This window comes from Sprattus sprattus (assembly GCF_963457725.1).
Source record: "Sprattus sprattus genome assembly, chromosome: 1".
NCBI lineage: Eukaryota > Metazoa > Chordata > Actinopteri > Clupeiformes > Clupeidae > Sprattus > Sprattus sprattus.
Genome location: NC_137920.1, coordinates 44,056,171 through 44,068,241, shown reverse-complemented (window position 1 = coordinate 44,068,241; position 12,071 = coordinate 44,056,171).

Below are 12,071 nucleotides of genomic sequence, written 5' to 3'. Positions count from 1 at the left end.
AGTTCCTGTCAACAAACAATCTCCTCGATCCAAACCAGTCTGGATTCAAAAAAGGTCACTCCACCGAAACAGCCCTACTATCTGTGACAGAGGCTTTAAAAACAGCTAGAGCAGCAGCTCAATCCTCATACTATCAAGTATGGGCATCTCAGGCAAGGCGCACTCCTGGTTCGAATCGTACCTCTCTGGGCGCTCATTCAGGGCTCGAAATTAACTTTTTGCCTTACCAGCCAACATGGCTGGTAGATGAAAAAATGTACCAGCCAATTATATTTTTTACCAGCCAAAATTAAACCTGCCATTTCAGACCTACGCTGACATTGTTTGATATAAACAATCTTTACCTATGATTTTAATATCATCGTTAATCACTCTCAAAATGGATTTAAAGAAATCAACCAATATTGCCCAATTGGCTGGTGACAGCTGCAACACGTGCTGTATCATGCTGTACCCGGGAATCCTTAAAGGCCCTCCTTCACGATACGTTAATTATTTAATTAACTTTAGCATGACCTTTTTTTTTAAAGCACATTCAAGAGTTGGCTATTAAAAATGTACTTAAGATGAATTAATTTAACCTCATAAGAAGCGCTGCATTAGGTGTACTAAAAAAAAAAATCTAAATTAAGCTTTTAAATGACACCTATATGATAGATAAATATTGTCCAACTAACACTACAGCATAGATATTCAAAAGCTTATTATACTATAGTCTTACTGATCTGACAAAAAAAAAACGCATTGAAAAAACAGAGGGAAGGCAAACAGTACCTCTGCTTCACTGAAGGGGGCGTGCGAGAGCCCACCGGTCGGCGATAAGCTTATTCAGCCATTGCTCTTCTATACGCTTATTATACCACCGTCAACGTATTTCAGCAACTGCCGTGACTCCCCATTATTCGCAATGAGCCACCTACTGCAACATGCTGTTGGTGTAGCTGTAGCTGCTGTTGTGGCTGTTGTTTCTTCCTCCCTAGATGTTCTCTGCACCTTTGCTTGAGGTGATGCAACGGCAATGAATCGGCACATTATTTTAGCTTTCGTTTAACTGCATTAACTTGCGTGTGGTCAACTAAGTCGTTTTCAATTTTTGATTCGCGCTCAAAGTATTAGAACTTTGTATTCGCTGGCAAAATATTAGAACATTGTATTCGCGTGCAAAATGTTATTGTTGTATTAAAATTCTAAGAACTTTATGTTATCCTTTCACTTCTACCACTGTTCGTGTTGGCGTTGCAAGCTATTTTTAACCATGACGGGCGCAATAGTCGGGAGATTTGCTCCGCAATGTCACTCGCCAAGTGGCGGAGCATCGGAGACAATTTAGTCGCCAGCCCAAAAATCTACACGCCATTGGCGCTTGGCGGGTGCCAATTTCGAGCCCTGCGCTCATTCAAGGTGTCATGGCAAGGTCATCTACCTGTACCCCACCACCTCACCACTGGGGTGCCCCAGGGGTCGGTAATGGGACCACTTCTCTTTGCCATCTACACCACCTCGCTGGGCCCTATCATCCGCTCGCATGGTTTTTCCTACCACTGTTATGCCGATGATACTCAACTGGTTCTGTCCTTCCCTCCTGAGGACAAAACTGTTTCGGCACGGATCTCAGACTGTCTTGCGGATATATCCACATGGATATAAAACCACCACCTTCAGCTGAACCTGGCCAAAACAGAACTGATGGTCTTCCCAGCCAAACAGTTCATCCACCACAACATCAACATCAACACTGACTCTTTATCTCTGGCTCCATCCAAAACAGCAAGAAACCTCCGGGTCATTATTGACGACCAACTAACCTTCACAGCCCACATCGCCTCTGTCGCAAGGTCATGCCGCTTTGCGCTATACAACATCCGCAAAATCAGGCCGTACCTAACCCAGTATGCCACCCAGCTGCTGGTGCAAACCTTGGTGAGTTCCCGCCTCGACTACTGCAACGCCCTTCTAACGGGCCTGCCGGCATGCGTGGTAAAACCACTACAGATGATCCAGAACGTGGCGGCGCATCTGGTGTTCAACCAACCAAAGAGGGCACATGTCACCCACCCGCTACTCACTGAGCTCCACTGGCTGCCAGTAGCTGCTCGCATCAAATTCAAGTCACTTATGCTTGCCTACAAAGTGCTTACTGGGTCTGCTCCCACCTGCCTAAATGCTCTTGTAAGGGCAAATGTTACACCCAGGACACTGCGCTCATCCAGTGAGCATCGTCTGGCACTGCCCCCGGTGCAAGCAAGGCAATCCAGACTATTCTCAGTTGTAGTTCCACTTTGGTGGAACGACCTGCCTAGCACTACCAGAGCAGGGGCGTCCCTCTCTACCTTTAAGAAGCTCTTAAAGACCCAACTCTTCAGAGAGCACCTCCCTTCCTAACTGGCACCTTGGCTTAACCTGCACTTAAGCAGTAACAGGCCCGCACTTCTTTTTATCTTTCTATGTCGTTTTCAATTTTTTGGGAAAAAAAAATAAGCAGTATTTATTGTTAGACCAGGTTTTTAATACTCTTAGCTTGATTGTTCTCTCCCTTGTACGTCGCTTTGGACAAAAGCGTCTGCTAATGAATATAAGGAGAACAGCTGGAGTTGACACCAACCGCAGCACCATCTACACAGACACACAGACACACAGACACACACACATACAACACAAACACTACACACACACACACACACACACTACACACACACACTCACATACACGCACACACACCACACAGACACACACTCATATACACGCACACTCACACTACACGCACACACACACATATACACACAGACACACACACACACTACACACTACACACACGCTCACACACACACACACACACACACTACACACGCGCTCACACACACACACACACACACACACACACAAACACACACACACACTCACTCACATTGCCAAGGTGAACACCAACAGCAGCACCATGTCCCAGCCTGCAACCTGAAGGAGGGAGAATAAGAGAGGGATTGAGAGAAGGAGACAGAGAAAGAGCAACGAGAGAGAGAGAGAGAGAAAAGAAGAGATGGGTAGAGAGACGGAGACAGAGAAAGAGCAGAGAGAGAGAGAGAAAGAAGGTAAAGAAGAGATGGGTAGAGAGACGGAGACAGAGAAAGAGCAGAGAGAGAGAGAGAGAAAGAAGGTAAAGAAGAGAGAGGGAGAGAGACAGAGGGGTGTCTGGGGTCCTCACACACTCCTCTATTCTGGGCCCATAGAGGAGAGTCCCCCCGCACTCACCGGGTCAGACTGGGGCCATTGTTGCCACGCTGACAGAGAGGAGAGGCTGTGCTGCACCCGTTAAATGGAGAGACTTAATGGCTTTCCACTACACAGGCAGGAAGAAAGGAAGAGAGAGAGGGAGGGAGGGAGAGGGAGGGAGAAAGAGAGAGGGAGAGAGAGAGGGGTGAAGAGAGAGAGGGAGAGAGAGGGAGGGAGAGAGAGGGAGACAGAGAGAGGGGTGAAGAGAGAGAGGGAGAGAAAGAGGGAGGGCTAGAGAGGGAGAGAGAGAGAAAGGGAGGAAGAGAGAGAGAGAGGGAGACAGAGAGAGGGTTGAAGAGAGAGAGAGAGGTATGGAGGTACAGGTACAGAAAAAGATTATATAAATCCAGATGGCTACGCATATATTACTGAAGCTCAAATAAATGAAAACAAAATTGAAAGATCACATCAGAGTACTGATAATATGGTTAACAAAAATGGCAAACAGCTGCTTCAACTTTGTAAAAGCCTGGGTCTCGCCATCTCTAATGGTAGAATGAAGGGTGACTCTCTGGGTAGGTACACCTTCTGCTCACATCTTGGTAGTAGTGTTGTAGACTATGCCATAGCAGATATTGATCTAAGCTACATTCATTATTTTATGGTTATGCCCCAAATCCCACTCTCAGACCACAGCCACATCACTCTAAGTATAAAAACTTAAGTCAAACCAGAAACATCCCAAAAACCCCAAACCAAACTTTATCCCCTGCCAACTCAATTTCGGTGAGGGACTGACAGTGTGCTTCAATATGAGACTGAACTTAACAGTACCGAAACTGAAAATTTGATATACTCATTTATGTTCACAAAATTTCAAGAGGATAGAGAAGGCATAAATCTAGCAACAGAAAAGTTATCCGAAATTTTTACTTTAGTGGCCAGCAAAACACTAAAAATAAAAAAGAAATACACGAAAAAGAATGGTTTGACAAAGAATTTCAAACATTAAAGAAACAGTTAAGAGCACTATCAAATAAGAAACACAGGGAGCAAGCAAATATAAGCACACGGTTACTATACCAACAAACCCTTACCAAATATAAATCACTAATAAAGATATAGAAGATGCTGTAGATCAAAATTCATTTTGGGAGTTATGGAACAAACTTGAGATTTCCAAAAAAACTAAGCAGATCTCCCTATGTGATGGAAACATCTGGACAGACCATTTTGGGCACCTCTACAGTGAAGAAAAACTAAATCGACTACAAACAGAATTGACCAACGAAATGATTAAGCACAGCAGCCCAATACTGAAGCAAGCCATTCTCAAACTTTTCAATCTGATTCTAGCTGTTGGTCATTTCCCACGGCCATGGAAAGAAAATCAAATCATACCAATCTACAAAAACGGAGACAAACTAGATCCAAACAACTACAGAGGCATTGCTGTAAGCAGCAACTTAGGAAAGCTTTTCTGTAGCATCATAAACAACAGAATGATGGAATTCTTACAGGAAAATAGAGTCCTAAGTAACTCTCAGATCGGGTCTATGCCAAAACACAGAACAACTGATCACATCTATACACTACAGACATTAATTGAAAAATATGTACATAACACCAGCAGAGGAAAACTGTTTGGATGCTTTGTAGACTTCAAGAAGGCCTTCGATTCAGTCTGGCATGATGGACTCTTGCTGAAACTGATAGAAAATGGGATGGGGGGAGAACCTATGACCTTATAAAGGATATATACAAAAACAACAGATGTTGTGTCAAAATCAATGATAAAAGAACGGCCTTCTTTAAACAAGCCAAAGGTGTTCGGCAAGGTTGTAGCCTCAGTCCTATACTTTTCAATTTATATATTAATGATCTAACATCAGACATAGCAAAATCAAAAATACCGGGTATCACAATCGGGGGCAGAGACATTAAATGTCTCTTGTTTGCAGATGACCTCCTACGGGCTCAGATACACGCGTTTTTGTAAAAACGGGACGCGAGCAAATGCATTGATTCCTATTAGGGCTGCAACTATCGAATATTTTTGTAATCGAGTATTCTATCAAGAATTCATCGATTAATCGAGTAATCGGATTAAAGTAATTTTGCGTTTTCAACAACGTCATTTCAATAGTGACTCGCATTATTAGCCGCCATGCTAACGTAGCCGCCATGCTAACGTATCCGACCGACTAGCATCGCGCTGTTGCCGCGATCGCGTTATCAAAACCTCCAAAATGTCATCAAAGTAACTAACCCCATTGCATTCAAATTATAAGCATTATAGTGCTGTTTTGGGAGTAATGTTTGTGTGTGCTTGCTATGATAAATGCTGCTCACTGGTTTGCGTTGCGCCTTTAGACTGCTGCCATGGAAACACCATGCAAGCGTTATAGAGACAATGTAGGCTACCAGTACATTGGGTTTAGGGACAGTTGCAGCCTGCAATAATTTAGTTATAATAAGCAATTGGCTGTTATTCCTGACAAAAGAAAACATTTTTTAATCCAACACTTTAATTGGGTCAAAACTCAGCAGCTGTGTGTATGTGACCGCGCGTGCGGGAGGAGAGACGTGCATGACATGAGATCTTGGTGCATTTGTACTCGCTCTGCTACTTACTGTAACATCATGCCTAGCATCACTATGACTCATAGTATAGTCTACAAATAACCTCACACACCGTAAATTCAAACTTACGCTTGTGTCCATAGTATCTAGCAATCGTAAATCAGCTAGCGTCAACATTTACGTTACATTGAAGTGGCTCGGTGAACTGCTAACGTTAATGAGTTAAAGAACTGTTTTGCTGGTTCTAGGTTGCTTGGTTGTATCGCTCGGGCAGTGACTGTTAGATCACCCACGATTACCAAAGCAGTGTTCTTTATCTCCATTTAATTCATCAATTTCCATTACATGACAATGCGTACGATCGTACAATATGTGTGTTCAATGAGAATAGCATGGGCAAATCAGCACTGCACTGAATTACATTAACATGAGTTATTGCTACATGATAACAATGACACAACTAATATTAACAGATAGTGGACACACTAGGCAACATGATATCATCCATAATACATTAAACAGTCGAAATATAAACTTATAAGGATGAACCCATCCTTACTACATCGAATCAACATAAGAGCAGAACATAGCTAAATTTCCGCTTAGCCCGCTATCGCTACTATAACTTACCCTGCACTTCATGAAACTACGTACTATCATAAGGTAGGCACACAATGCCTAAAATAGTACTTCACCATACTGTGACAAATAAGTTTTGAGTGCTTACATCATTATTGTTCTACGTGTATGTGAATCTTGTGTGCTTAACTAAACTGCTCACTACCATACTGAAACCTAGACTGACGGAGCTGCTGTTTACAGAGAACGTAAATCTTTGAATGCGCGCACACGTCAATAATAAAAGTCCGTATGAAATGGTGACACCAGAGCATGATATGAACTAAACGAACCCTCGAGGCAAAAAAAAATCCTCGATCATTTTTTGTAATCGAGTTACTCGAGTAACTCGAGTAATCGTTGCAGCCCTAATTCCTATAGTACTTCCTAAAGCGTGCGCCCCTTCTCCACCACGCGTTGCGTCTTTGAAGCGTTTTTTAGGTGCGCTTAAAAGTTGAACTATTCTCAACTTTCCAGCGCAAGGCAGGGAAGCGCGCCGCTTCTGTTTTGGCCGCCACACTTTGCCAAGGCGTTACTGAAGCATTTCTGCCTGAAAAAAGACGCGTATATGTATCTGAGCCCTACTTCTGTCCCCAACAGAGGAGGGGTTACAAGAGAGTCTGTCAATCCTCAATAATTATTCCCAAATTTGGAACCTTCCCATAAATATAGAAAAAACTAAAATAATGATATTTCAAAATAAGACACGTTCAACTGAGAACAAATATAATTTCACATTAGGTGAAAAAAGACTTTCCCAAGAGACAAGTTACAACTATTTGGGCCTAAATATTTCCTCCAGGGGGCAATTTTAATCTTGCAATTAAAGACCTGGTTGACAAAGCACGGCGAACGTACTACTGTATAAGAAAAACACTCTACCAATACAACACCCCTATCAAATTGTGGCAAAAGATTTTTGATAATTTGAATTTGAATTAGAGAGGGAGGGAGAGAGAGAGGGAGGGCTAGAGAGGGAGAGAGAGGGAGACAGAGAGAGGGACAGAGAGGGAGGGAGAGAGAGGGAGGGCGAGAGAGGGAGAGAGAGAGAGAGAGGGAGAGGGCATCCTTCATTTCAGTCTGACAGAAGGTTTAGAGGTGGAAACACTGATTACTGAAACAGCCACTCTCTCTCTTTTTCTTTCTCTTTCTTTCTTTCTCTAGCTTTTCTTTTTTCTCTCTCGGTTCTATCCTGATTGCTGGAGTAGGTTCTTTCAGGAACAATAATGCTTTCCCAAATGGTCTATTAAAAGTTGATAAACTGTTTATGTCTTTCTTCGCCTCGTCTCTCTCTCTCTCTCCTCGCCCCGCTCTATCTCTCTCTCTCTCTCTTTGCCTCGTCGCTCTCTCTCTCTCTCCTCGCCCCGCTCTCTCTCTCTCTCTCCTTGCCTCGTCGCTTTCTCTCTTTCTCCGCCTCTTATCTCTAACTCCCTCTCCCATCCCCATTGCCCAGACTAAAAGGAGGTGTTTTTGTGTCTTTTAATGGTTTCTCTTCTGAGCGGGGCAGAGGGGCAAATAAGAGCGGGGAAAATAAAAGAGGGCTAAATAAGAAAGCCCTTCCTCTTCTCAGGTCAGTGTTCTCTGTCTCCTTTTAAAAAACTCCAGGAAACCATCCGCACGTGTGTGTGTGTGTGTGTGTGTGTGTGTGTGTGTGTATGTGTTTGTGTGTGTGTGTCTAGAACTACAAAACAGAACATAAACATAAACATACACACCTGTGCTGACGTCAGGACAGAGGTGGAAGAACCACCCCCCCGAACCCCCCCCCCCCCCCCCCCCCCCCCACACACACACACACACACATACGCAAGCCCCTTCTTTTGTGTTGGTGGTTCCCTCGCACTAGAATAATCTGTCATCTCAAGAGATCTGTCTGTCCAAACTTCTGGCTGGGGCCTTAAAGACGTGACCGTTCATCAGTGTTTAAAATATCACCTGACTGGTCATAAGAGATGTCACCTGACTGGTCATCAGTGATGTCACCTGACTGGTCATCAGTGTTTAAATACCTGACTGGTCAATGCAGTCCTTTCATTCACACACATATATACCAAGAGTACACACACATATATACCAAGAGCACACACACACACAGAGCACACACACATTCCAAGAGCACACACACATGTATAGCAAGAGCACACACACACACACATATATACCAAGAGCACACACACATATACCAAGAGCACACACACATATACCAAGAGCACACACACATGTATAGCAAGAGCACACAAACAAACATACAGTATATACCAAGAGCACACACACATACTGTATATACCAGGATAATGACCTAATGTTACATTTACGACAACAAATGGATTATAAATAGCTACAATACAGTGTGTGTACTGTATGTTGTGTGTGTGTGTGTGTGTGTGTGTGTGACTGTGTCTGTGTGTATGTTTGGTATGTGTGTGTGTGAGAGAGAGTGAAATCCATTCGGTCACAGAAATCCGAAGGACCAGCTTTCAACATTAATAAAGAGGACACACACCAGCTTTCAACATTAATAAAGACGACACACACCAGCTTTCAACATTAATACCTTTTTTCTGTTTTTATTAAGACAAGAAAACTCATTTCTGTAAAAATGTCTAAAATGAACCAATACAAAAACGGTGAATGGGAATGTGTGGTTGTTTCTTTTCTTCATTAAAACACAATAAGTAAGAACACCATTCGGATACAGCAGATACAGACTGAAACAGAAACAGAACCGAACAGAACCAACTCAAAAACACCCAACATGATAAAGGACTCTTCAATCCCAACCCTCCAAGGATCAAATCCTCCGTATGAGGTTCAGACTTCAGTAATTGATTGATTCGATCAGTGGTGATTGATTACGAATTGAATCTTTTTATGAATACATCAAGGACTTTACCGAGAGTCGTTTACGTGAGCAGATTCTCTGGGAATGAACCTGTTAGGAGAGTCGGTTCCCCTGCAGTCGGCCAGGATCTGTGCGAGGGAACCTCTGTGAACGACTACTCTAAGCGGCATGCTCAGAGAGGCGTCGCTCACGACCTACTGATCTGGGATCTGTGATCTACGCTATCGCTACGCCAACACTTCCACTACTGTGAGCAGTGCACCAAAATACCAATACCAAAACACAGCACAAGGGTATAGTTACCATGCCAACGCCTCGGGATCCTCAGGTCTGTGATGTTTACCAAGAAAGGGGGGGGGGTGGGGGGGGCTAGTTTGACCTTTCAACCTGAGGAGCCGTTTGACCAATCACATGCCTGAGAACTGAGGCTTGAAAACACTAAGAATGCTGCTGACCTAGTGTCTGGGCCGCGTCTGAGTCAAGTTCTACACGGGATGTCAAGTTCCAAAAGCAAACAAATCCACATAAATTAAAGCACCAGTAACACTGTTGCACACACACACACACACACACACACACACACGACAACAGTCATGTAGACCAATGGAAGCCTGGGCTTGGAGTAATATACAGAGATGTGTACGTGAGAGTTTGTCCGAGAGAGTGTGTGTCTGAGACAGTGTGTGTGAAAGAGTGTGTCCAAGAGAGAGAGTGTCCGAGAGAGTGTGTGTGTCTTAGAGAGTGTGTCAGAGAGAGAGTGTGTCCGAGAGATTGTGTGTGTCTGAGAGAGTGTGTCCGAGAGAGTGTGTGTGTCTTAGAGAGTGTGTCAGAGAGAGAGTGTGTCCGAGAGATTGTGTGTGTCTGAGAGAGTGTGTCCGAGAGAGAGTGTGCCCGAGAGATTGTGTATGTCTGACAGAGTGTGTCCGAGAGAGAGTGTGCCCGAGAGATTGTGTATGTCTGAGAGAGTGTGTCTGAGAGATTGTGTGTGTCTGAGTGAGTCTGTCTGAGAGATTGTTTGTGTCTGAGAGAGTCTGTCTGACAGATTGTGTGTGTCTGAGAGTGTTTGTGTGTGGAAGCAGGACTCGTGACGTGCTTTGGCTGATCTCAGATCACGACTCTGCTGACGTCTGTGGTGTGTTTACATCTACACACACACACACACACACACACACACACACACACACACACACACACACACACACACACACACACACACACACACACACACACACACACAGTTCAGTACCCTAGCCACAGTGACAGTGTTGTTAGTGTGGGACTCATGCTGGGAAGCTGCCTGGAAGACTTCTAGAAATCTGAAAATCTAGACGCTGTTTAATACCACGGGATTATAATTCTATTCACAAGCACAGAATTGGTGGACTTGAGTCTTAGTATCATTAGTAAATTCATCAGTTTAGATTTGATGCCCTAACTAACGCATGTGTGTGTGTGAGTGTGTGTGTGAGTGTCAGTGTGTGTGTGTGTGTGTGTGTATGTGTGTGTGTGTGTGTGTGTGTGTGTGTGTGTGTGTGTGTGTGTGTGTGTGTGTGTGTGTGTGTGTTTGTGTGTGTGTGTGTGTGTGTGTGTGTGTGTGAGAGTGTGTGTGTGTGTGTGTGTGTGTGTGTGAGAGAGTGTGTGTGTGATACCAGAGAGGATAACCATGTGTGTGTGTGTGAGAGAGACTAGTGACGAGTGAGAGACGAGTCAGGCTAGTGAGAGACTAGTGAGACAAGTGAGACGAGTGAGACTAGAGAGACACTAGTGAGAGACGAGTGACACTAGTGAGACTAATGAGACACTAGTGAGACACTAGTGAGACTAATGAGAGTAAGCACATGAGCGCCTGGCTGACTGAGGGGCTGACTGAGCCTCTCTAGACTATCTACACCAAACCAGATGACCAGGCCACACACACCAACCACAGAATCACACAGAACCAACCAGCTCTTCTCCACAGAACCCAACAGAACCAACCAGCTCTTCTCCACAGAACCCAACAGCTCTTCTCCACAGAACCCCACAGCTCTCCTCCTAGGAACCTAAAGCCCAGCTCAGACCTCACAGAACATGGGCTGAAATCTGGCCGTGAATCAGGTGATGCTTTTCACAATGATCAAATGAGAAACCAAACCATGATGTCGAAGCACAGAACTGCTCTTCATCTTTTACAGCAGTGGAGTTTCTGTTAGTGTGTGTGTGTGTGTGTGTGTGTGTTCTACATCAATACTGATATAACTTTACCGAGGATATGCCTTGCGTGTGATAGAATATGTCTTGATTGAGTTGGACTGGCCATTGTGGGGTAACTGACACAGACATGGCGAGTCAGGACCGAGACCAAGGCACAGAACTCGTCTGACCCCACTGGGTTCTCCCACTGAGAGTGCTGGGTGCAGTGGGGTGTATGTGTGTGTGTGTGGGGGGGGGGGGTTGCAAACAGTGACTCAGACTGAGTGTTACAGGGTGGGGAGGCTGCGGGTCCTGAACATTGCCCCCATCCCCCCAAATCTCTACTTCTTCTCGGTCCAGACTGACTGGGGGGTCAGGCGGGTTTTACAGTAGTGAAGTTAGGGTACAGTGCGGTGGTTACCCCCCCCCCCCCCCCCCATCCTGAACATGTGGTCAGCAGTAGAACTCTGCAATGGTTTTCCAGGAATTAAGGAACATTGTCAAGACCCGGACATATCAGATAGGGCATTTTGATTGATGGAAAGATAATTAAGGAACATTGGCAAGACCCAGACATATTTTGATTGGTGGAAAGATAATTAAGGAACATTGTCAACACCAGAACATATCAGATAGGGCATTTTGATTG